Source organism: Bidens hawaiensis, unplaced genomic scaffold (genome assembly GCF_021521415.1).
Source record: "Bidens hawaiensis isolate Kalapana, Puna unplaced genomic scaffold, B.hawaiensis_p1.1 tig00047645_1, whole genome shotgun sequence".
Classification (NCBI taxonomy): domain Eukaryota; kingdom Viridiplantae; phylum Streptophyta; class Magnoliopsida; order Asterales; family Asteraceae; genus Bidens; species Bidens hawaiensis.
This window is the reverse complement of record NW_027506050.1, coordinates 94806-117833: the sequence shown is the minus strand read 5'-3', so window position 1 is coordinate 117833 and position 23028 is coordinate 94806. Positions and strand designations below refer to the sequence as shown.

Genomic DNA, 23028 nt, shown 5'->3' with positions numbered 1-23028 from the left:
CTTTTTGAGTGTGAAGCAGTGTCAAACCAAAATACCTAACAAGCATTAGCTCTCCCTGAAAAGGAGGTGATCCAACCGCACCTTCCAGTACAGCTACCTTGTTATGACTTCACTCTGTCACTAGCTGATGTGGTCCAAATTATATATAAATAATATAAATATTTCTACACTTTTAAGCAATTTGAGCTATGTTTTTTTTATCGGATGGCACAATTATTTGGCTCATATTTGGATTTTAAGGGTTTCAATAGACAACGAGCTGAAATTGATTATTTAAACTAGACTTGGAACCAATGAGTGAATACTCAGGAAAAAAAATACTTGTATTGATATTATTATTATTATAATACTCAATGTTCACAATTTTAAGAATAATAATAATATAAATATTAAATAGTATTACTCAAAAGAAACGTACATGTGGTTTTCTTATTTTGAATATTAAAAAGATTAATAAATTAAGTGTCTTATTTAATTGTATAACATGAGTCGGTTCATGACTTCACAGGACAAATTGGGCAGTGGGCCTTTGAAGAAGGAATATGTTAAAAGTCATACGAGACCTGGCCCCCGTAATACCTAAAGTCATCGTATAAATGTAAAACCTTGGTTATGCTAAAAGGGGGGCAATCACAGGAGAGAAGCTACTGTACGCATAGAATATTATTATTATTATTAATATAAATTTGTGTTGGAGGCTACAGAGAAACAAAAGAGCGAAGGTTATTATTATTATTAATATACAACTGTGGCTGTTACTCAGAAGGCTAGAGGAAAGAGCTAATTATAAAGCTTGAAGAATCTTTTGGTTTGGTTTCTTTTCTTTATGATTCTAGTTAGTTTTTAGTTTGGATCAAATATGAACATGCTTAATATTTTTGTGTCTTTGTTTATTATTATTATTATGAGTAGAAACTTATTAGAACTACCTAGGTTTGGTTTATTGACGATGTGTTGACAATTGTTTTGGGTTGAGTAACGAACATATAATTGATTTCTAGTGTCAAGTTCATATTATTATATTTTACTCTATGATTGCTATTGAGTTGTTCAATATTATATTAATTAAACCCCATGTGATTTTATCTTTACATGAATTAGTTTTGTGTATGGTTTAGGATTGCATGTTAGACTAATTACTTGGTGTTTTTGGTTATTTGTGGTAGACGTCACCAAAGGGTTTGATTGTTTAAAGTTGTTTATCTCAATAGTTCATCTCCTTTTAGTTGGATCAAGACATTAGGAGTTGGTTTATCTTCTTGGTCTAGTCAATTTAGTTAGCCGTTGCGAGACCACGTGCGGTTTCGTAGCCGTTGATTAGGTTATTTTGTAAGCCAAGTTATTTAATCATTAATTTTGAATTACCCCTTATTCCCTAGGTTTGTTAGGCTTACGAGCTTTAGAGGAGTTTTTGATTTTGATACGGACCAAGTAATAAATCAATTGGGTACTCAGAAAATCAACCGTGCTTTATCCTCTTTTCTAGACGTTTTTTAGGGGTCTTTAGTAAAACTGACCGTGGGGACCTATTTTCCCTTATTATTGTCTAGTTAGATTATCTTTTGAACCCGGTTTTATGTGTTCGTTGTCACCCGAGCGTCGTTGATAGTCTTCAAGATACCTTACCTAGGTGGTTCACCTTCATCATATTTGAGAGCTCCGTTAGTGCCGTTAAGTCTTGTTAAATTTTCTCGTTAGTTCCGTTAAGTTAAGTAAGTTAGTTAAATTAATTAACATAAAATAAAAAATTATAAAATCAATTAAATATTTTAAGGTAGGACTTGAATTAAGGTTTATAATCTGAGCCGTTCTCACGTGTCTTCGAGTTCGATATCCGGAATTTCCTGATCTTTGCTATACGCGACCGTTACAGTTGCCGTTTGTGTGAACTAGGATAGGTTGTTTGGTTTTTTAAAGCTTAGTTGCGACTCGTGTTTTATTTATACATATATTTTCGCACATCAAGTTTTTGGCGCCGTTGCCGGGGACACGGTTTGAGGCGATTAGAGAACGACCCGAGTTTGGGGACTTACCTGTTTTTCGTTTTACTTGCTTATTTGCTTTTATTTGTTTTTAGTTTAATTTTAGTTTAGTTAATTTTAGTTTTTCTTTATAGTCGTATGCGTCATACCCGCTCACAAGGACCTCCGAAGCTTGAAACATCTGACGATACCGAGAAAGTCCGACCCGAGAGAGAGCGTTCTGTTTCACCGACAGGTTCTGATTCTTCTTCTACTTCTATTTCTTCCGCTTTTTCTAGGGATAGGAACATGGGTGACCAACCGCCTATGAGAGTAGTAGCTGACTATGGTAGGCCGACAACGAATCCTCATTCAAGCATCACTTTACTGAACGGTGCCGCCGCTGGCAACTGGTCCATTCCTGCCCACGTCATGCAACTCATCAAAACCGCACTCCAATTCGAAGGGCTAGAGAGCGAAGACCCTTCAAACCACATCGACATGTTTGTTCAAATCTGCGAAACTTTCAATATCGGCAACATGAACGATGAAGCAATCTATCTCCGTCTTTTTCCCTTCTCACTCACCAGCAAAGCCTACAAATGGCTGAAGTCACTTCCTGCTGGATCCATCACCACTTGGGCGGGCCTACAGGAGAAATTCATGACCAAATTCTTTCCGCCATCTAAATCCGCTCGACTCCGTGAGGAGATTTGTTCCTTCCGCATGAGGTCCGATGAGCAGTGTTTTTCACGACCGGACCGGACCGGCCGGTCGAACCGGTTGGACCGGGATTCGGTGAGACCAGCGGTCCGGTTATGCATAGTTAGCTCGCCTTTGAAAGAACCGGCCGGTTAAGAGTGGTTGGACGGTTGAACCGCGAACCGAATTCGGCAATCAGATCGGATATAGACACATTTCACAGGCGCTAAGGTTTTCTATACCGGATTTGGACTGAATATCGACAATAAGTGACGGGTTTTAACATGGAACAGGAGGAGCCGGGTTTTGAGGTGCACCAACAATTGCAGACGTAGGTGAAAAATGGTTGCGAAAACTGCAATTGATTGTCGTTGTAGAAGACGACCACATAATAAATGACATTTAGGGTTAGTTTTAAAGTTTACTATCTAATTTATATATGGGCTAACAATTGGGCTAATGGCTATTGGGACAAATGACCTATGGGCTGACTAGCACAACTTAGACTATTGCCATGGCTCACAAACGAACTTACGGACATATATAAACTTAATATAATTTATATAAAATTTTTAGATCTTAAATCCGGTTCGACCGGTTGAACCGGTTCGACCAGTGAACCAGTAAGGCGTCCGATTTGATGTCTGATCCGGTTATGAAAACATTGCCGACAAGTCTTTCGGGGAAGTTTGGGAAAGATTCAAGGACCTCCTTCTTAGTTGTCCTCACCACGGTTTAGAGAAGTGGATGCTCATCGAGAAATTCTACAATGGAGCCACTCAGCACGTGAGAGAGATGTTGAACCAAACTGCTAACGAGAACCTCCTTAAGAACAAAGATCCAGTTGAGCGTGTCGTCCTTTTTGATGATCTAGCAGCGAGCTACGAGGGGCACGGGGGCAGAAATTCTTCCACGTCATCGAGAGGAGTACTTCAAGTCGATTCGAACACTAGCATGCAGGCGCAGATTGATGCTTTGAACAAACTCGTTAGAGATCTTACCATTAAGAGCGTCGCGAAGTGTGAGGTTTGCCGAGGGGGTCACGACACCATTGATTGTCCTGTTAAGCCGGGGTAGCAATCAGGAGGAGGTTGACTTCGTCAACTACCCCTTAAGATATCAAAACCCCGCCTTCGGCAGAAACACTGGCTGGAGAAATCAGAATAACTATCGAGGTGAACAAGCCAGTGGCTACCAAGCCCAATATCAAAACCAGCGTCGAGAGAATCTATTCGGGCTAAGGAGTTCAGGTCAGGAGAGTTCGGAACAAGCGGGGATAGAGGAGAAGAAAGCCTCACTGGAGGAGATGATGGCTGAGCTGCTGAAGCGAGATGAGAGGAACCGAGTGACAAATGAAGCGAAATTTGCGGAACACGATTCTATGCTGAAGAACCAAGCCACATCTCTAGCTAATCTTGAGCGTCACGTCGGAGAGATTGCCAGCCAGTTATCCGAGAGAGCACCGGGTTCACTACCGAGTAATACCGAGAAAAATCCGAGAGGGTTCGCCAAAGCAGTGACTACTAGAAGCGGTGCAAGAAGAGAAATAGAGGCTGATTCTTCGAGAGTTGTCACACCTGTGGTCGATGAAAAGGAGCAGGTGGACGAGGAGATCCAGATGGAGCCTCCTCCGGTCGAGGCACACCAGCAGACTATTCCAGCGAGTACAAAGCCGACCGATATACCTTCATCATCTAACCCACCTCTGAGAGTGTACAAAACCAAATTGCCTTATCCTGGGAGACTCCGATCTGACAGAGACGATGAGCAAAACTCCAAGTTCCTCGAACTTCTCAAGCAGCTTCACCTGAACATTCCTTTCCTTGAGGCGCTTACTTAGATGCTAAAATATGCCAAATTCCTCAACGACATTCTTTCCAATAAGGAGAAGCTAGCTGAGGTCTCTTCTATTCCGTTGAGTGCTGGGTGCTCTGCAGTTTTGCAGAGGAAGTTTCCTGAAAAGATGGCTGATCCTGGGAGTTTCACAATTCCCTGCATCTTAGGTGACGATACGGTTCGACATGCTTTGGCCGACCTTGGGGCCAGCATCAATCTCATGCCGTATTCTGTGTTCAATAAGTTGGGTCTTGGCGAACCGTGTCCCGCTCATTTTAGGCCGACCATTCCTTGCCACCGCACAGTCATTGATCGACGTCCGTGAGGGAAAATTGATTTTGAAAGTTGGGGATGATAACGTCACATTTGACGTAAGACAGTCACTCAAACACCCCAAGTCGGCGGACGACTCCTTGTATTTCGTTGACACCATCGTATCACATGTTCGGGAGTTTTTCACTGACATCTGTGGAGGACCTACCTTGGATCCACAGATCCTCGATAGGGAGATTTCAGAGGTCGAGATGGTTGCCATGACCACTCAACCAATGATGGATGACACCGTGTCACCACCCCTAGATTCAGAGTCAGCTGTTGAGATTGTGCGAGACGATCCGAGGGACCGACCCTCTATTGAGAGCCATCCTCCTTCATTAGAACTTAAGGATCTACCCGATCATTTGGAGTGCATTTCTGGACGAGGAGAGGAAGTTACCCGTCATCATCGCGTCTGCCTTGACGGAGGTTGAGAAGTTGAAGTTGTTGAAGGTGCTGAAAGCGCACAAGGAGGCAATAGCATGGAAAATTATCGACATCAAAGGGATTAATCCTTCGTTCTGCACTTATAAAATCCTCATGGAGGATAATTTCAAATCCGTTGTTCAGCCTCAACGGAGGCTTAATCCGAAAATGCTAGAGGTCATTAAGAAAGAAATCATTAAACTCCTTGATGCGGGAATCATTTTTCCCATCTCTGATAGCGCCTGGGTGAGTCCAGTCCAAGTGGTTACCAAGAAGGGTGGCATGACTGTCGTCACCAATGAACGGAACGAGCTTATTCCCACTAGGACCGTGACTGGTTGGAGAGTCTGCATCGACTACCGCAGATCTGAACGATGCCACTAGGAAAGATCATTTTCCTCTACCCTTCATTGATCAGATGCTTGAGCGTTTGGCGGGCCAGCAGTACTACTGCTTTCTGGGTGGTTTCTCCGGGTATTTCCAAATCCCAATCTCTCCCGATGATCAAGAGAAAACCACATTCACCTGCCCCTATGGCACGTTTACCTATAAACGCATGCCCTTTGGGCTTTGTAACGCTCCAGCTACTTTCCAGCGATGTATGGTGGCGATCTTTCACGACATGATCGAGGATTCCATGGAGGTTTTCATGGACGATTTTTCTGTCTTCGGGAATTCTTTCGATCATTGTCTCTCCAACCTTGATAGGATGATGGCTCGTTGCGTCGACACCAACCTAGTCCTCAACTGGGAGAAGTGTCACTTCATGGTACGCGAGGGCATTGTTCTAGGACATAGGATCTCGAGTGCGGGGATCGAGGTCGATTGAGCTAAAATTGAAACCATTTCTAATCTTCCCCCACCCACCTCTGTAAGATCCATCCATAGCTTCTTAGGAGATGCTGGTTTCTATCGCCGATTCATTAAAGATTTCTCAAAAATCGCGAGACCGATGACCAAGCTACTAGAGAAAGACGCTCCATTTGTCTTCTCTGAACAGTGTATCGAGGCGTTTGATCTTCTAATGGACAAACTCGTTAACGCCCCGATCATGATTGCTCCCGACTGGTCTTTGTCATTCGAATTGATGTGCGACGCCAGCGACTATGCCGTTGGAGCAGTGCTTGGACAGCGGAAGGAGAAGCACTTTCACCCGATCTACTATGCTAGCCGGACCCTAAATAGTGCTCAGGAGAATTACACTACCACAGAGAAAGAGTTGTTAGCTGTAGTGTTTGCATTCGATATGTTTAGGTCCTATCTTGTTATGTCCAAAACAGTCGTCTACACGGATCATGCTGCCATTCGTTATCTTTTCAGCAAGCAGGATGCTAAACCACATCTCATCCGATGGATCCTGCTGCTTCAGGAGTTTGATATCGAAATCCGTGATAAAAAGGGGGCCGAGAATGTAGCTGCCGATCACTTGTCACGTCTTGAGAGATCCGAGATTAGAGATGCTGGGGTCATCATCAATGACCATTTCCCGATAGAGAATCTCATGTTTGTTAGAGCCCAGGATAATGCCTACCCATGGTTTGCTGATATCGCGAATTTGCTCGTCGATGGTTCCCTCCCCAAGAGGATGTCTCACCAGCAAAAGAAGAAGTTCTTTGCTGACGTAAAGTTCTACATATGGGACGATCAGCTGGTAAGGAGATGTGTGGATGTTGAAGAGGGGTGGCGTATTTTGAGCCACTGTCATGAGGGAACGACAGGAAGTCACCATGGTGCTGTTCTTACTGCTAAGAAGGTCTTCAATTCAGGATTCTATTGGCCTTCGATTTTCAAAGACGCTCACGCGTTCGTTAAAAGCTGTGATCGATGCCAGCGTGTTGGTAATATCTCATCCCGAAATGAGATGCCCCAAAATGCAATTCAGGTTTGCGAGATTTTTGACATATGGGGTATAGATTTTATGGGCCCATTCCCTTCGTCTAGAGGGAACAAGTACATACTCGTGGCGGTTGATTACGTCTCCAAGTGGGTCGAGGCCAGAGCCTTGCCTACTAACGACGCCCTAGTTGTAGTGAGATTTCTGAAAACTCTTTTCTCTAGGTTTGGTGTACCGAAAGCCTTGATCAGCGATCGAGGCACTCACTTCTGCAACACGCAGATGGAGAAGGAGTTGCAACGCTATGGGGTCACCCATCGGCTTGCGACTGCGTACCACCCACAGACCAGTGGACAGGTGGAAGTGAGTAACCGGGGCATCAAATGCATTCTTGAGAAGACGGTTGGGCTAAACCGAAAGGATTGGTCTGACAAATTAGATGATGCTTTGTGGGCTTTCCGTACAGCGTACAAAACTCCGACCGGTTCCACACCGTTTCGGATGATTAATGGGAAAGCCTGCCATCTGCCTGCTGAGTTGGAGCACCGTGATTCTTGGGCGCTTCAGACTGTTAACCTCAATCTTTCATCTGCGAGCGAGAATCATTTCCATCAAATAAATGAGTTAGAGGAACTCTGCGATCATGCTTATGCACATTCGTATAATTATAAGCTGAAGACCAAAGAGCTGCATGATAGGAAGTTGAGAGGTGATAAACAGTTCAAGTGTGGGGACGTCGTACTCTTGTTTAATTCCCGACTCAAATTATTTCCGGGAAAGCTTAAGTCTCGATGGTATGGACCGTACAAGGTCAAGGATGTTTTCCCGTATGGAGCGATAGAAATTGAAGACAAGAATGGGAGTTTCAAAGTTAATGGTCACCGTCTGAAGCACTACATTGGTGAGAAGGCGAGCATGGAGGAAGGCGAAGTTTTGCGCCTTACAACATTTTTGGGTTAGACGTGAGAGAGGGGTCAGGCTGAGGACCCGTTAAACCAAGCGCTCTCGGGAGGCAACTCGAGTTTTTGTTTTTCTATTTTTATTTTTGTTACTAAGGATCCTCCCAATTGAAGCCGCTCGTACTCAATCTCCATTCTAGCAGCTGATTTTGAGGGTATTCTGTTTGTCTTTTCATTTATATAAAAAAAATAAAAAATATATATATAAAACCAACAAAAGCAAAAAAAAAATCATAAAAATACAAAAATATGTTTATTTCTTACGTTTTGTTTTTTCTGTGTTGTATGCCGCTACATGCGAGCGAGTTTGAGTTATTGCAGGTATTATTATGCGCATGGTAGCTCTGATGGCGTTTTGGAACTGGTTATCCCGAGGTTGCGGCCGCGAATGAAATGTTATACGGTTTGCTCGATTGATTCACAACAAATGCAGATTCTGCATATAAACCAGGGAAGTAACCCGTTCTTTGTTTTAATTTAGATTACTTTAAGTTTTTATTTTTATTTTATTTTATTTCTTTTCCTTGTTCTCATCGAGGACGATTTCGTTCTAAGTGTGGGATGGGAATTTATTTTACTTAGTTGTAGAAAAAAAATTAATTTTTTTTTTAAAATATAAAAAATAAAAAAATTGTTCTGTTCTTTCGCTGAAAAATATGTCGGTTACTCAAGTTCGAGGGACATATACTTGCATATGTTAGGTCCCGTTTTCTACCTGTAGATGTACGGGATAGCCATTCACCTGAAAACTGAAAGTGGCTGGGGCGACTGACTTGAAAAAAAATGTTTAAATAAAAAAAGTTAAAACAAAAGTTTTAAAGAAAAATGTCCCTTGAAAAATGGTTTTTCTTCTACGTTAAGCAGAGGAAATGATATTATTACCAATGTGCTAACGAACTCTCAGAACTTTTGAAAAATATAATATAATAAAAAAGGGGATGGTTTGCATATCTGATTTGGGATGTGTCGGTAGGCCCAACTAGCTTTGATGGTCCTCTTTAGCATGTTTTTATATATATAATAATTTAAAAACGGTGAAACCGAATTTCGATGCTTAGGGTGGATCACCATAATCTGAAAACTTTGAGATGGTAAGAATTAAATGCACTCAAACCAGCACACCACCACATGTCCATCTGTTTACGAGCTTAGAAATAGTTATATATTTTAGGGTGATATAAAAGATTGATAAAAAAACGAAAAAAAAAAGAGAGAAAAAAAAGTATGTTTTGAAAGTTTGTTATGTATTGTATTATCCAAAGTTGTTCAAGACAAGAAAAATGCTTATGAAGAAAGTTATGTATTGTAAAATGCCAAATGAGCATTGTTTAAAGTTAGAAAAAGAGGCCAATGATGCACATACTAGACGGGACTTAGAGTTTACGTGTTACCTTGGGGATGGTGACTCTGAGGATACACTATTGGGGCTCGAAGGTTCTTAGTCAATAAATATCAAATTAGGAATTTATAGGACAAAGTCCAATAATATTTAGGGATAGCTCGTACGGCCTCCACATGACCATTCATCCATCCAAATTTCACCGAGTGTATCTAATTAGTACCATCAACGAGTCCTTAGCTTATGGTGATTTGTCGAACCAGTTTGCTTCGACTCTAGATTTTCTAGCTCTCTTTGTCTGAGATGGGGTAGGTGTAACCTTGATTTTTGCACTTAAAACGCTTAATGCAACGGGGGGCTTGATTGGTTAGTGGTTGGGTTTAAGTGGACAACAATACTGGCAATCGCGGTCAATATGTCGAGCTGTTTCTATTGTTTTAATAATTTTAAATAATCTGGGAGTTTGTTGTTTTCACTTGGTTATGATCCTGTGTAGATTTCTTTTTCAAGGACGAAAAATATTTAAGTGTTGGGATATTTGATGTGGTCCAAATTATATATAAATAATATAAATATTTCCTACACTTTTAAGAAATTTGAGCTATGTTTTTTTTATTGGATGGCACAATTATTTGGCTCATATTTGGATTTTAAGGGTTTTAATAGACAACGAGCTGAAATTGATTATTTAAACTAGACTTGGAACCAATGAGTGAATACTCGGAAAAAAAATACTTGTATTGATAATATTATTATTATAATACTCAATGTTCACAATTATAAGAATAATAATAATAATAATATAAATATTAAATAGTATTACTCAAAAGAAACGTACATGTGGTTTTCTTATTTTGAATATTAAAAAGATTAATAAATTAAGTGTCTTATTTAATTGTATAACATGAGTCGGTTCATGACTTCACAGGACAAATTGGGCAGTGGGCCTTTGAAGAAGGAATATGTTAAAAGTCATACGAGACCTGGCCCCCGTAATACCTAAAGTCATCGTATAAATGTAAAACCTTGGTTATGCTAAAAGGGGGGCAATCACAGGAGAGAAGCTACTGTACGCATAGAATATTATTATTATTATTAATATAAATTTGTGTTGGAGGCTACAGAGAAACAAAAGAGCGAAGGTTATTATTATTATTAATATACAACTGTGGCTGTTACTCAGAAGGCTAGAGGAAAGAGCTAATTATAAAGCTTGAAGAATCTTTTGGTTTGGTTTCTTTTCTTTATGATTCTAGTTAGTTTTTAGTTTGGATCAAATATGAACATGCTTAATATTTTTGTGTCTTTGTTTATTATTATTATTATGAGTAGAAACTTATTAGAACTACCTAGGTTTGGTTTATTGACGATGTGTTGACAATTGTTTTGGGTTGAGTAACGAACATATAATTGATTTCTAGTGTCAAGTTCATATTATTATATTTTACTCTATGATTGCTATTGAGTTGTTCAATATTATATTAATTAAACCCCATGTGATTTTATCTTTACATGAATTAGTTTTGTGTATGGTTTAGGATTGCATGTTAGACTAATTACTTGGTGTTTTTGGTTATTTGTGGTAGACGTCACCAAAGGGTTTGATTGTTTAAAGTTGTTTATCTCAATAGTTCATCTCCTTTTAGTTGGATCAAGACATTAGGAGTTGGTTTATCTTCTTGGTCTAGTCAATTTAGTTAGCCGTTGCGAGACCACGTGCGGTTTCGTAGCCGTTGATTAGGTTATTTTGTAAGCCAAGTTATTTAATCATTAATTTTGAATTACCCCTTATTCCCTAGGTTTGTTAGGCTTACGAGCTTTAGAGGAGTTTTTGATTTTGATACGGACCAAGTAATAAATCAATTGGGTACTCAGAAAATCAACCGTGCTTTATCCTCTTTTCTAGACGTTTTTAGGGGTCTTTAGTAAAACTGACCGTGGGGACCTATTTTCCCTTATTATTGTCTAGTTAGATTATCTTTTGAACCCGGTTTTATGTGTTCGTTGTCACCCGAGCGTCGTTGATAGTCTTCAAGATACCTTACCTAGGTGGTTCACCTTCATCATATTTGAGAGCTCCGTTAGTGCCGTTAAGTCTTGTTAAATTTTCTCGTTAGTTCCGTTAAGTTAAGTAAGTTAGTTAAATTAATTAACATAAAATAAAAAATTATAAAATCAATTAAATATTTTAAGGTAGGACTTGAATTAAGGTTTATAATATGAGCCGTTCTCACGTGTCTTCGAGTTCGATATCCGGAATTTCCTGATCTTTGCTATACGCGACCGTTACAGTTGCCGTTTGTGTGAACTAGGATAGGTTGTTTGGTTTTTTAAAGCTTAGTTGCGACTCGTGTTTTATTTATACATATATTTTCGCACATCACTAGCCCTGCCTTCGGCATCCCCCTTCTTGCAGTTAAGGTAACGACTTCGGGTATGGCCAGCTCCCATAGTGTGACGGGCGCCATGTACAAGGCCCGAGAACGGATTCACCGCCGTATGGCTGACAGGCGATTACTAGCGATTCCGGCCTCATGCAGGCGAGTTGCAGCCTGCTATCCGAACTAAGGACGGGTTTTTGGAGTTAGGTCACCCTCGCGGGATCGCGACCCTTTGTCCTGGCCATTGTAGCACGTGTTTCGCCCAGGGCATAAGGGGCATGATGAGTTTACGTCATCCTCACCTTCCTCTGGCTTATCACCGGCAGTCAGTTCAGGGTTCCAAACTCAATGATGGCAACTAAACACGAGGGTTGCGCTCGTTGCGGGACTTAACCCAACACCTTACGGCACGAGCTGACGACAGCCATGCACCACCTGTGCCCGCGTTCCCGAAGGCACCCCTATATTTCAAGAGGATTCACGGCATGTCAAGCATGGTAAGGTTCTTCGCTTTGCATCGAATTAAACCACATGCTCCACCGCTTGTGCGGGCCCCGTCAATTCCTTTGAGTTTCATTCTTGCGAACGTACTCTCCAGGCGGGATATTTAACGCGTTAGCTACAACACTACATGGGTCGATACGCACAGCGCCTAGTATCCATCGTTTACGGCTAGGACTACTGGGGTATCTAATCCCATTCGCACCCCTAGCTTTCGTCTCTCAGTGTCAGTGTCAGCCCAACAGAGTGCTTTTGCCGTTGGTGTTCTTTTCGATCTCTATGCATTTCACCTCTCCACCGGAAATTCCCTCTGCCCCTACCGTACTCCAGATTGGTAGTTTCCACCTCCTTTCCAGAGTTGAGCCCTGGGATTTGACGGCGGACTTAAAAAAGCCACCTATAGACGCTTTACGCCCAATCATTCTGGATAACGCTTGCATCCTCTGTATTACCGCGGCTGCTGACACAGAGTTAGCCGATGCTAATTCCCCAGATACCGTCATTGCTTCTTCTCCAGGAAAAGAAGTTCACGACCCGTGGGCCTTCTCCCTCCACGCGGCATTTCTCAGTCAGGCTTTCTCCCATTGCGGAAAATTCCCCACTACTGCCTCCCATAGGAATCTGGGCCGTGTCTCTGTCCCAGTGTGGTTGATCATCCTCTCGGACCAGCTACTGATCATCGCCTTGGTAAGCTATTACCTCACCAACTAGCTAATCATGTCTTTCAGCTACTTTGTCGCCTACTTTTATTTCACGTTTCTGTAAAATATATACACGAATACTTTCTGTTTTCTCTGTGTCATCTGTCTTAGAGTTCTGGACCCATCTCACATCACCCCTGCCGCCTATAGGTAGTTTTAGACAAGTTTCTTTTGAAGTATATACCCGCCTACCAAGTATGGTTCGTAACAATCTATCTTCCGGGGCATATGATGATTCTTTCACCATTTGGGGCGTTAATTTACCTACTAAAATATCACATGTTTTCACCCAAGATCCCAACATTACAATTCCAGTAAAATCATTCATTACATACGGAATCTTATTCTATCAAAACCATTCATGCTCATCCCCTTCTTTTTTTTTTCATTCCATTATTCCATTTCTCCATTACCCTACTTTACAACACCACCTAATAACCACCACCACCACAGCCACCACATCACCTGACCGCCACCACAACCATCGCCGCCATCACCACCACCACCTTTCTACCAGCACTACCACAATCATTATCGCTGCCATCATTGTTGGCGACCACCATCACAGTCGCCATCACTACCAGTGCAACCATCAGTTGACCACCGCCACCCCTCCCACCACCACCACCGTCCTTTCCGCCTGACCGCCACTACCATCATCGTCGCCACCACCATTTTTATTTCGTCATCGCAATCATCGCCACCACCACCACCACCTTACTACCAGCACTACCACAATAATTATTTCCGCCGTCATTGTCGGCGACCACCCCCACCGTCGCCATCAATACCAGTGCAACCATCAGTTGACCACTGCCACCCCACCCCTCCCACCACCAACGCCCTTTCCGCTTGACTGCCACTACCACTATCGTCGCCACCACCATTTTTCATCACCGCAACCATCGCCGCCACCACCACCACCACCTTACTACCAGCACTACCACAATCACTGTCGCCGCCATCATTGTCGGCGACCACCCCCACTGTCGCCATCACTACCGGTGCAACCATCAGTTGACCACCACCACCCCTCCCACCACCATCACCACTGCCCTTTTCACCTGATCGCCACTACCACCATCGTCGCCACCACCGTTTTTCGTCGCTGGAGTTACCACACCACCGCCACCACTATTTTTCGTCGCTGGAGCTACCACACCACCATCTCCATTGTAGTTTTTTTTGGTAAAAAAGTTTATTTTGAGATAAGAGCGTTTTTATTATTTCTATTTCATTCTATAATTTGTTTTTTGGGTACCAAATAATATTAACTAGTAATTCATTTCATTATCATAGGTTAACCAACCTATTGGACGTGTATATATATTATTATAGATAAAGATTGTATCTAGTTGGTATTTGATCTAGTTTCCTATTCCCACACTATATATTGGGATTATATTGTAACTTGAAGGATAATTCAGAATACACAAACAAACATGGTATCGAGCCTAAAACCGCCCATCCTTCGTCTTCTCCTTTTTTTTCCTGCAACATCGGTTTCGATCGATCATTTCCTGCCTATCATCCTTTATTAATTCTAGAATGGGTGATGCACAAAAAAAAAACACTTGGTGAATCCTCAAATTCATCCAAACTCAACACCTTACATCCCGCGTATTCCGTTACCAATATTCAATCGAAAATCAAAACCTTAGACAACACCACCATCACCTACTCATCCTGGACCAAGTTATTCAAACTACACGCTAAAGCCTACAAGGTTCTATATCACATCGAAGAGACTCCGCCACCTGATCCACAATCCGAAGACTATGCCAAATGGTCTGAAACAGACTCATTAGTGGTTCAATGGATCTATAATACCATCAATGATAAAATTCTTGCGAGAATCATTGAAAGCAACACAACAGCACGAGTCACATGGGATAAACTAGAAACTACTTTCTTAAATAACAAACACGCACGAGTGAGGCACTTGAACAACAATTCACCAATCTCCAACTAAATGCATGTTCGTCGATGGAGGATTATTGTCAAAAGCTAAAGAATTTTGCTGACCAACTCGGGGACGTTGATCAACCTGTAAGCGAACCTCGACTTGTCACACAACTCGTTAACGGGTTACCTCGTGAATATGATGTGGGCGCCGCCATTATAAACCAGTCGGCACCGACTTGGGATGAAGCGCTAACACAACTAGACCTTGAACTGAAACGCCAAGCGGCCCGAAAACGGTATCAATCCGCCCTCATGGCAACAAGTGATCGTGCGCAGCAGCAGCTGTGGAATAATACGCGTCACACTCAAGGTAACAATCATCGGTTTAATTCCAACATTAATAGCAATCGGGGAGGATGTGGATACACTTCGTGCCGTGGCCGCGGAAGAAACTCACACGGGGTGGTCGTGGCCGTGGCTACACTACAAACATATCCCACCCTCACCCGAATTTTTATGGACCTCAAAATTGGTCCATCAATTCTGGATCCCAAAATCCTTGGCCATCTCAAACCTACCAGCCACCACCTATTCCTTATCCCACCCAACCCGTATATAATACTCCACTAGAAATTAAAATGATTTCCGCTCATATTCGATGCACCCCACTGACGGCTCTCTGTCCGCCACTCGCAACCAGTCCTTGCTGACGTTTAATCCCATCTGCCGTCGCGTTTGAACTTCGATCTATTTCACCATCGTCAATACGAGCCCGATCCAGGTAATTAATGTATGATTCTGCTCGCTTTTACACACCAATCAAAAGTCCTTATGTATCGACTAGAAGTTGTTATTATCAATCGTGAATTTCGTATTATTGAGGGACGGGATTCTGTGGTTTAATCAATGAAGACAACGGTGTTTTAATGTTTTACCTATTTATTATATATAATAATAATAATAATAATAATAATAATAATAATAATAATATATTGTTTTTCTCGATTTGTTCTCTCGTTATTAGGCTGAGGGGTGTGGGGGCGCGAGAGGGGGCGAGAGTGGGGGCGCCAGCCAATAATATTGTGACGTGTGGCAGAGAGATAAACTTGATAAGATGGGTGTTGGTTGTGGTGCTCGCGCCCCGGGACATGGTGTGGAGGGGCGCGAGAGGGGGCGCGAGCGGTTTTTTTTTATTTTTTTATAAATGTATTAAAAAAAACGTATTATTAAAAAAACTCATAAATTATTTAAAAAAACACACATTAATTAAAAAAACACATTAATATCTAAAAAAAAAATTAAAGTACTAAAAAAAAACATTATTCTTATTCTTCGGCTCGGTCTTCTTCGATCAACCTCTTCCGGATACGTTCCTTTTGTTTTTCCATCAGCATTTGGTCGACCGGATTTAGGTTACTGAAGTCTCTTGTAAGGAAGTCCAAATCTCTCATTCTTTTTTTTTCCTTTTTGTCATTAGAGACCACCTCCATGGTTTTTTAAAATCATTTTTAAAAACGTTAAAACAATTACCGCAACGCCGATCCTCAGAAGTGACTATCCAAGCCCGACACAGGGCTTCCTTCTCATCCGATGACCACGGAGTGGTTTTCCGTTTCGTTCTTCCAGTCGAAGCCGAACCCGACCCGTCCGTTGCAACTTGTTTTTTCCGGTGGACGCGTCTTCTTTGTCCCGCAGCTTCACCTTCTGGTTCTTGTGTCTCCGGAACAACAAAGTTAGGAGACGGTTGTATGTTGGATGGTTGAAAGCCGGATGATTGTTGCGACCCCGAATAAAACATCGCTTGGTCCGGTGCCGACCATAAATCGTCGTAACTGTAATCTGAATCTAGGTTTGGGTACCAATTTCCAGCCATGTTTTTAAAAAAAGGTTTGGAAGATGGGTTGATTTTGGGTTTTTTTGAGGTTGTGGTAAGTATTTTATGTGATTTTGGGTGTGGTATGTGATATTGGGTTGATATTGGTTTATATAGAGAGAAATTTTTTTTTTTTAATAACCTTAAAGAGCCAACGGCTCTATTTATTAAAGCCCCAACGGCTATGCACGAATTCCCAAGCCACTTTACGCCCTTTTTCAGCCGTGATCCCCCTTGCGCCTGCCTTGGTCTGCGTGCTCGCGTCCCTCTCGCGCCTCGGTGGTGTGGTGCTCGCGCCCCGGGGCGCGAGCGGAAGGGCTTTCGCGCCCCTTCTCGCGCTCCGCACCCCTCAGCCTTATATACTTAAAAAAATGAAATTATCACTTAACTCAAATATACTTATATTTTAAATAATATGTGAGTTCGTTTAAAATGTGTCAAATCAAGCTCATTAAATTTAAAATATAAATGATTTACAATATTATATTATATATGGACAAACATGGCAGTAAAGAAATATTTTATATTGTATACAACATGGAAAAACTTGTTTTAATTTAAAATAACGTTAGTCATTACAAAAATGGGTTATTAAATATTAAATGTTACGAATTGCGAGCGGACAACAAATTGATTTAGTTTCGTTTTCGTTAGTGATTTATTTTAGTCTATATATATTTGTTTAGGAAGATTGGGTTGAGAATCACCTAACCGTTCACCCGACTCGTGTGTCGTTTATCCTTGTTTTCAAGGTGAGTTTATATATCCTCTTTTTCATCTTTTAAATTTTTGGGGTGGCATGTATACCCTATTTAAATTACTCATTTTTATTTATTTATCTATTCATAACACAATTCAATATATGTTTATGTGTGATTATTGCATGCTATATGATAATGCTCTATGTGCTTAATTGTTTATTTTATGTTTGGTGGTTGTATCTCTTCCTCATGTATCCTCATCTAGTATGATCATACACTTACCCAAGTACTTTGATTTCGTATCAACAGGAATTGGTCCACATCTATTTAGTTGTTTACATTTTTCATGTGAATTGTGATGCTCAACATTAACATATGAATTGTGGTTTTTATCTATATATGTATCTCAACTAAAACTTATGTATTCTCACCAACATTCGTGTTGACAAACTTTATTTTTATACATGCTACAGGTACAAGTAATTTACATTGATCAAGACTGAAGATATTAGTTTTTACCTTAGGATATTTATCCAAACAATAAATATGATGTAATTGTTTTGATTATTATAATTGTGTACTTGTTTTGATATTAATGAATTAAATAATTATTGTCACCTTAATTAGTGTCTTTTGAGCTACTGTCTAATCATTACGTTATGCCCCGGCATGTTCCGCATTTGGTCGGTCACACCCCACTAAAAACCAAACCTATAAATTAAATGATATACTATACACCCCTCATATTGTTAAAAACCTACTTTCTGTTCGTAAATTTACTATCGATAATTGGACATCTATGGAATTTGACCAATTCGGTTTTACTGTGAAGGATTTCAAGACTGGGGCGCGACTTTCCCGCCACGATAGCACATGGGAGCTTTATCCTTTCACTACACCGGTCATTCCATCAGCTTTCATCAACACCAACGCCCACCAATGGCACAATCGTCTCGGGCACCCGGGCGACCCCATTCTATCTTTATTACGTTCTAGTTTATCTGTTTCTTGTAATAAACAATCGAATTTACCTTTACGTCATTCTTGTCAAATTTGAAAACATAAACGTTTACCCTTTTATGATTCAAATTCTATTACTTTTTCTCCATTCAACACTGTTCATTGCGATTTGTGTACATCGCCAATAACCAGTAGAGCAGGATATAAATACTACATGGTCCTAATTGACAATTTTTCTCACTTTGTTTGGATCTACCCTTTAAAATATAAATCAGAATCTTTCACCAACTTCACCAAATTTAATCAATTTATTTCCACCCAATTCAATATTAAAATTAAAACCTTTCAATGTGACCTTGGCAGTGAATTCGACAACAACGATTTTAAACAATTTGCTCACACCCATGGTCTTGCGTTTCGCTTCTCTTGCCCCCAAACATCCAAATAAAACGGATGGGCAGAACGCATGATTCGTCATTTAAATGACATTGTTCGCACTCTTCTCAACCACGCCACCTTATCACCCACCTTTTGGGTAGAATCTCTCCACACCGCCACATATTGTGTCATTCTCTATTTCGGGTTTCGATTTGTATTCGTTGGTATTCGTTTTATTATGTAAACCGACCCGTTTTGTAAACCGTCACTTTGGAAATAATCAAAATGATGGATTTTATGTTACAATATTGTTTCACACTTGTTGGGTCTTGGAAACATTCATTTCGGTCTTTAAAACGCGTAAAAATCACTTAAAACGAGCTTCGGGGGTCAAATATGCCATTTTTTGAAAAGTTGGAAATCAGAAAATCAACCTCGTCACGCCACGCGGCGAGGGAAGACCCTCATGGTCACGTAGCGCGACGGTCCATGCAGACCTTCACTCGTTTTTGTTGTTTTGTGTACGTTTTAGACCCTTTTGCATGAAATATCTTGTGTTTAACACCCATCTTTAACCCAACTCCTTCCCGTATATATACACACTCTTTCCCCCTCATTTACACCTGCTACAACTACAAATTTCTCTCTCAAACATCAAAGATTCAAGGTTGTTTATTAGTGTTCTTGAAGGTTTGACTTCTAAAAGTCTAACTGAGTTTAATCTTTCTTTATAACTTGTTAATCTAACCTAATTAATACTTGTTTATGGTGGCACAACATATATATATAATATAATACCTATTGTTACCTTTGGTAGTTACTTCTCCGGCTCCGGTCGGTGAGGTTTCGGACCTCGTAAGGCAAGGCTTCATGGAGAACTTCGTGTAATGATATATATATATATACATACTTATCTAACTTATTATTGCTTACTAACCATGCTTAACTTCTGCTCATTTTAGTTTGTTAGTCACATGTACAAGTCTTGGGTATGTGGAATCCATCTATGAACTTATTGTGAGATGGAAACCTAACCAAACCGAACTTTTGTTAAAAAGACTTGTTGTTGACCTTTTTAGTTGTAGAACTTAAATATTTTCATTTGTACATTATTATACAAGATCTATGATATATGGGTATGTGGAATCCATCTATGAACTTATTGCGATATGGAAACCGAACCAATCCGATTTTTACTCGCTTAAGACACACAAGTGTGTTTCTAGCTATCAAGACTTGTATATTTCTTTAAAAATAGTTTAGAAACTGATTTTAATTATTTTCTTAAGTACTTGGAAATGTTAGATCCAACTTGATCTCATAACAAAGTTTGACCTACAAAACCGAACACTCGCTTAACGTACGTTGTTAGTTCTAAAACAATATATCTACATACTTGGTTAAGCATTATTATATTTTAACGAGTTATCTCATAAGAATTGATATTTGGAAAGTTGACTTTGGGTTTGACCATTTGTCAAGACCCGAACCAACAACCCGAACACTCGTTAAAGACCCGTTTTAGTATCTTTAGCCCAATGGAACTTGCATTTTAGCATTTTTCCCACCTTATTACTTAACATTGGTTAAGTAAATATTAAGGTTAGATATTTTACCCGGTTTTGAGCAAACTTACATTTTTAAAGGGTTATTATTATAAATTCTTAAATAGTTACATTTTAAACCTTGAACTTTAAATTGTTTACTTTTTGCAACAATTATTTCATTTAAATATTTTTAAGGCAACCTTTCTAAACCCGAAACTTCTTTTCTTTTAGGCTTTGTTCGTTAAACTCGTCGTTACGGCAAATCTCCAAATAATCAATCTTTAAAGTTTATTACTTGAACGTGAGTACTTTCATACCCCGCTTTCTATCTTTTATTTTGGGGGTGGCATTTCATCTTATCTAAACTAAATGTTTTATACTTGGGTCTTAAACCACAAACGTTATTGTATACTTTACTTGAATAATTGCTCGATTTGGTGTTCTATGCTTAAATGTCTATGTGTTTATCGCTTTTGGATGGTGGAACTATAAACCCTAGACCATTTGGCAACCCCTTATGGCAAGGTGTCGTTAACATAATGCAATTAACGATAACTATAAAATCCTAGACTATTTGGCATCCCCTTATAGCTAGGTGTCGCTAACTTGTTTAGCGATAACTATTTTATCCAAGTTTATAGCTTTTATTTATTGTTTCGTATACTAGTTTTGTGGATCTTTCATACTATATATCTATATGTTCAAACTTATGAATTGCTCACCAACCTTTGTGTTGACAAACTTTATTTTATGAAATGTTACAGGTTTACATCTTGGTTGATTTTGGATGCTTGAAGAAAACGTCACAAATACCATTAGGATATTAGTAAAAATGAACAATATTTGATTTGCTATATTTTGTTAGATTTCATTATGACTTGTTATGAATATTGTTATGTAACATTTTCGATGTTGTGAAATGAAATGAGTTTATTAAATATTGTCACTTTAATAGTGTCATGTGCTTATGGGCAATCGTTACACCTCGGCATGTTCCGCCGCCTTTGGTCGGGGTGTGACACATATCTTCATAACATCCTACCCACCAAACGCCTAAATTTCTCCACTCCACACTTCACTCTCTACTGTCGCCATCCTTCTTACACTCATCTTCCTGTCTTCGGATGCATCTGTTACCCTAATCTCACCACCATCTCTCCTCATAAACTGCATCCTAGATCTGCTAAATGTATTTTCCTTGGGTATCCCACCAACATCGCAGATATCGATGCTTTGACCCTCTAAGTGGGAAAACGGATGTTTCCCAGCATGTCGTCATTGACGAACATAATTTTTCTAATTCCATTCCTTCTCACCCCGGCACATATAACTTTTTAGACGGTCCACTACCCACTCATAGCATATCCACCTTTGCGTTTCCTAACCCACCTAGCCCATCCCACGTCGGCCATGCATCCCCACTTACAATCGGCTAACCCACTCACCGATATATGATCCAACACCCCCTCCAGAACCACCTACCGAATCCACTTTCTTACATCCAATGATCACTCGTGGTCGTGTCGGTATAACCAAACCCATCACCTGCTTAAACTTACACGTCACTACTAACCCACCCATCTCACCCCTTCCAAAAACTTACCAAGTTGCTATATCGGATCCGAGTTGGCGTGATGCCATGATTAATGAATTCCGAGCTTCACAGGTTAATGACACGTGGGAGATGGTTCCACCACCTGCTGGCCACCCCATTATACGTTGCATGTGGTTGTTTCGCCACAAATTTAAATCCGATGGGTCACTAGAAAGATATAAAGCATGACTGGTTGTTAAAGGTAAGTCTCAAACAGTGTGTGTGGACTGTGATGACACATTCAGTCCGGTTGTTAAACCGGCTATGATTCGCACAATATTGTCTTTAGTGGTGTCGCGCTCATGGTCGATCCATCAATTGGATGTTAAAAATGCTTTCTTACACGGGGATTTACAGGAGACAGTATATATGCATCAACCCCCAGGGTTCGTTGATCGTGACTTGCCTCGACATGTATGTCGATTGAAGAAATCATTATATGGTCTCAAACAAGCACTGTGTGCGTGGTATACACATTTTTCTACGTTTGTTACCACTCACGGTTTCTGTCGAAGCACATGTGATCAATCGCTATTTGTTTATACTCACAGTTCAAGTCAGGCATACTTACTCTTATATGTTGATGATATTATTTTAACTGCCTCAAATACGGCCCTACTACAGTCGATTATTGATACCCTCTCGAGGGAATTTTCTATGACAGATCTTGGTATCTTACACCATTTTCCTGGCATTACTACCACAAGAAATCAGCAGGGGTTGTTTTTTTCTCAGGCTACCTATACTCGAGAAATTATTGAGCGCGTCGGCATGGCAAATTGAAAGCCTTGTGCCACTCCTGTTGACACTACAGCCAAACTAAGTTCTTCGGATGGGGGATTTGCTTTCCGATAGCACCCAATACCGTGCTTTAGCCGGCGCTCTGCAGTATCTCACATTCACCAGACCCGACATAACATATGCAGTGCAGCAGGTCTGTCTTTTCATGCATCCCCCCCCTGTGATTCTCATTTCACTTTTATGAAGTGTATCATTCGATATTTAAGCAACACTATTGAGCATGGCTTGTGTATTACCCCGTCTTCGGTTCACTCATTAACGACGTATTCTGATGCTGACTGGGGTGGGTGTCCTGACTCCCGATGTTCCACATC

The 23028-nt window shown here is 40.6% G+C and overlaps 1 pseudogene; it reads right to left on the bottom strand.

Annotated features, from left to right (window-relative positions):
- Positions 1-11783: 11783 nt before the first annotated feature.
- On the bottom strand, positions 11784-13122 carry LOC143616507 (18S ribosomal RNA; annotated as a pseudogene).
- Positions 13123-23028: the final 9906 nt, after the last annotated feature.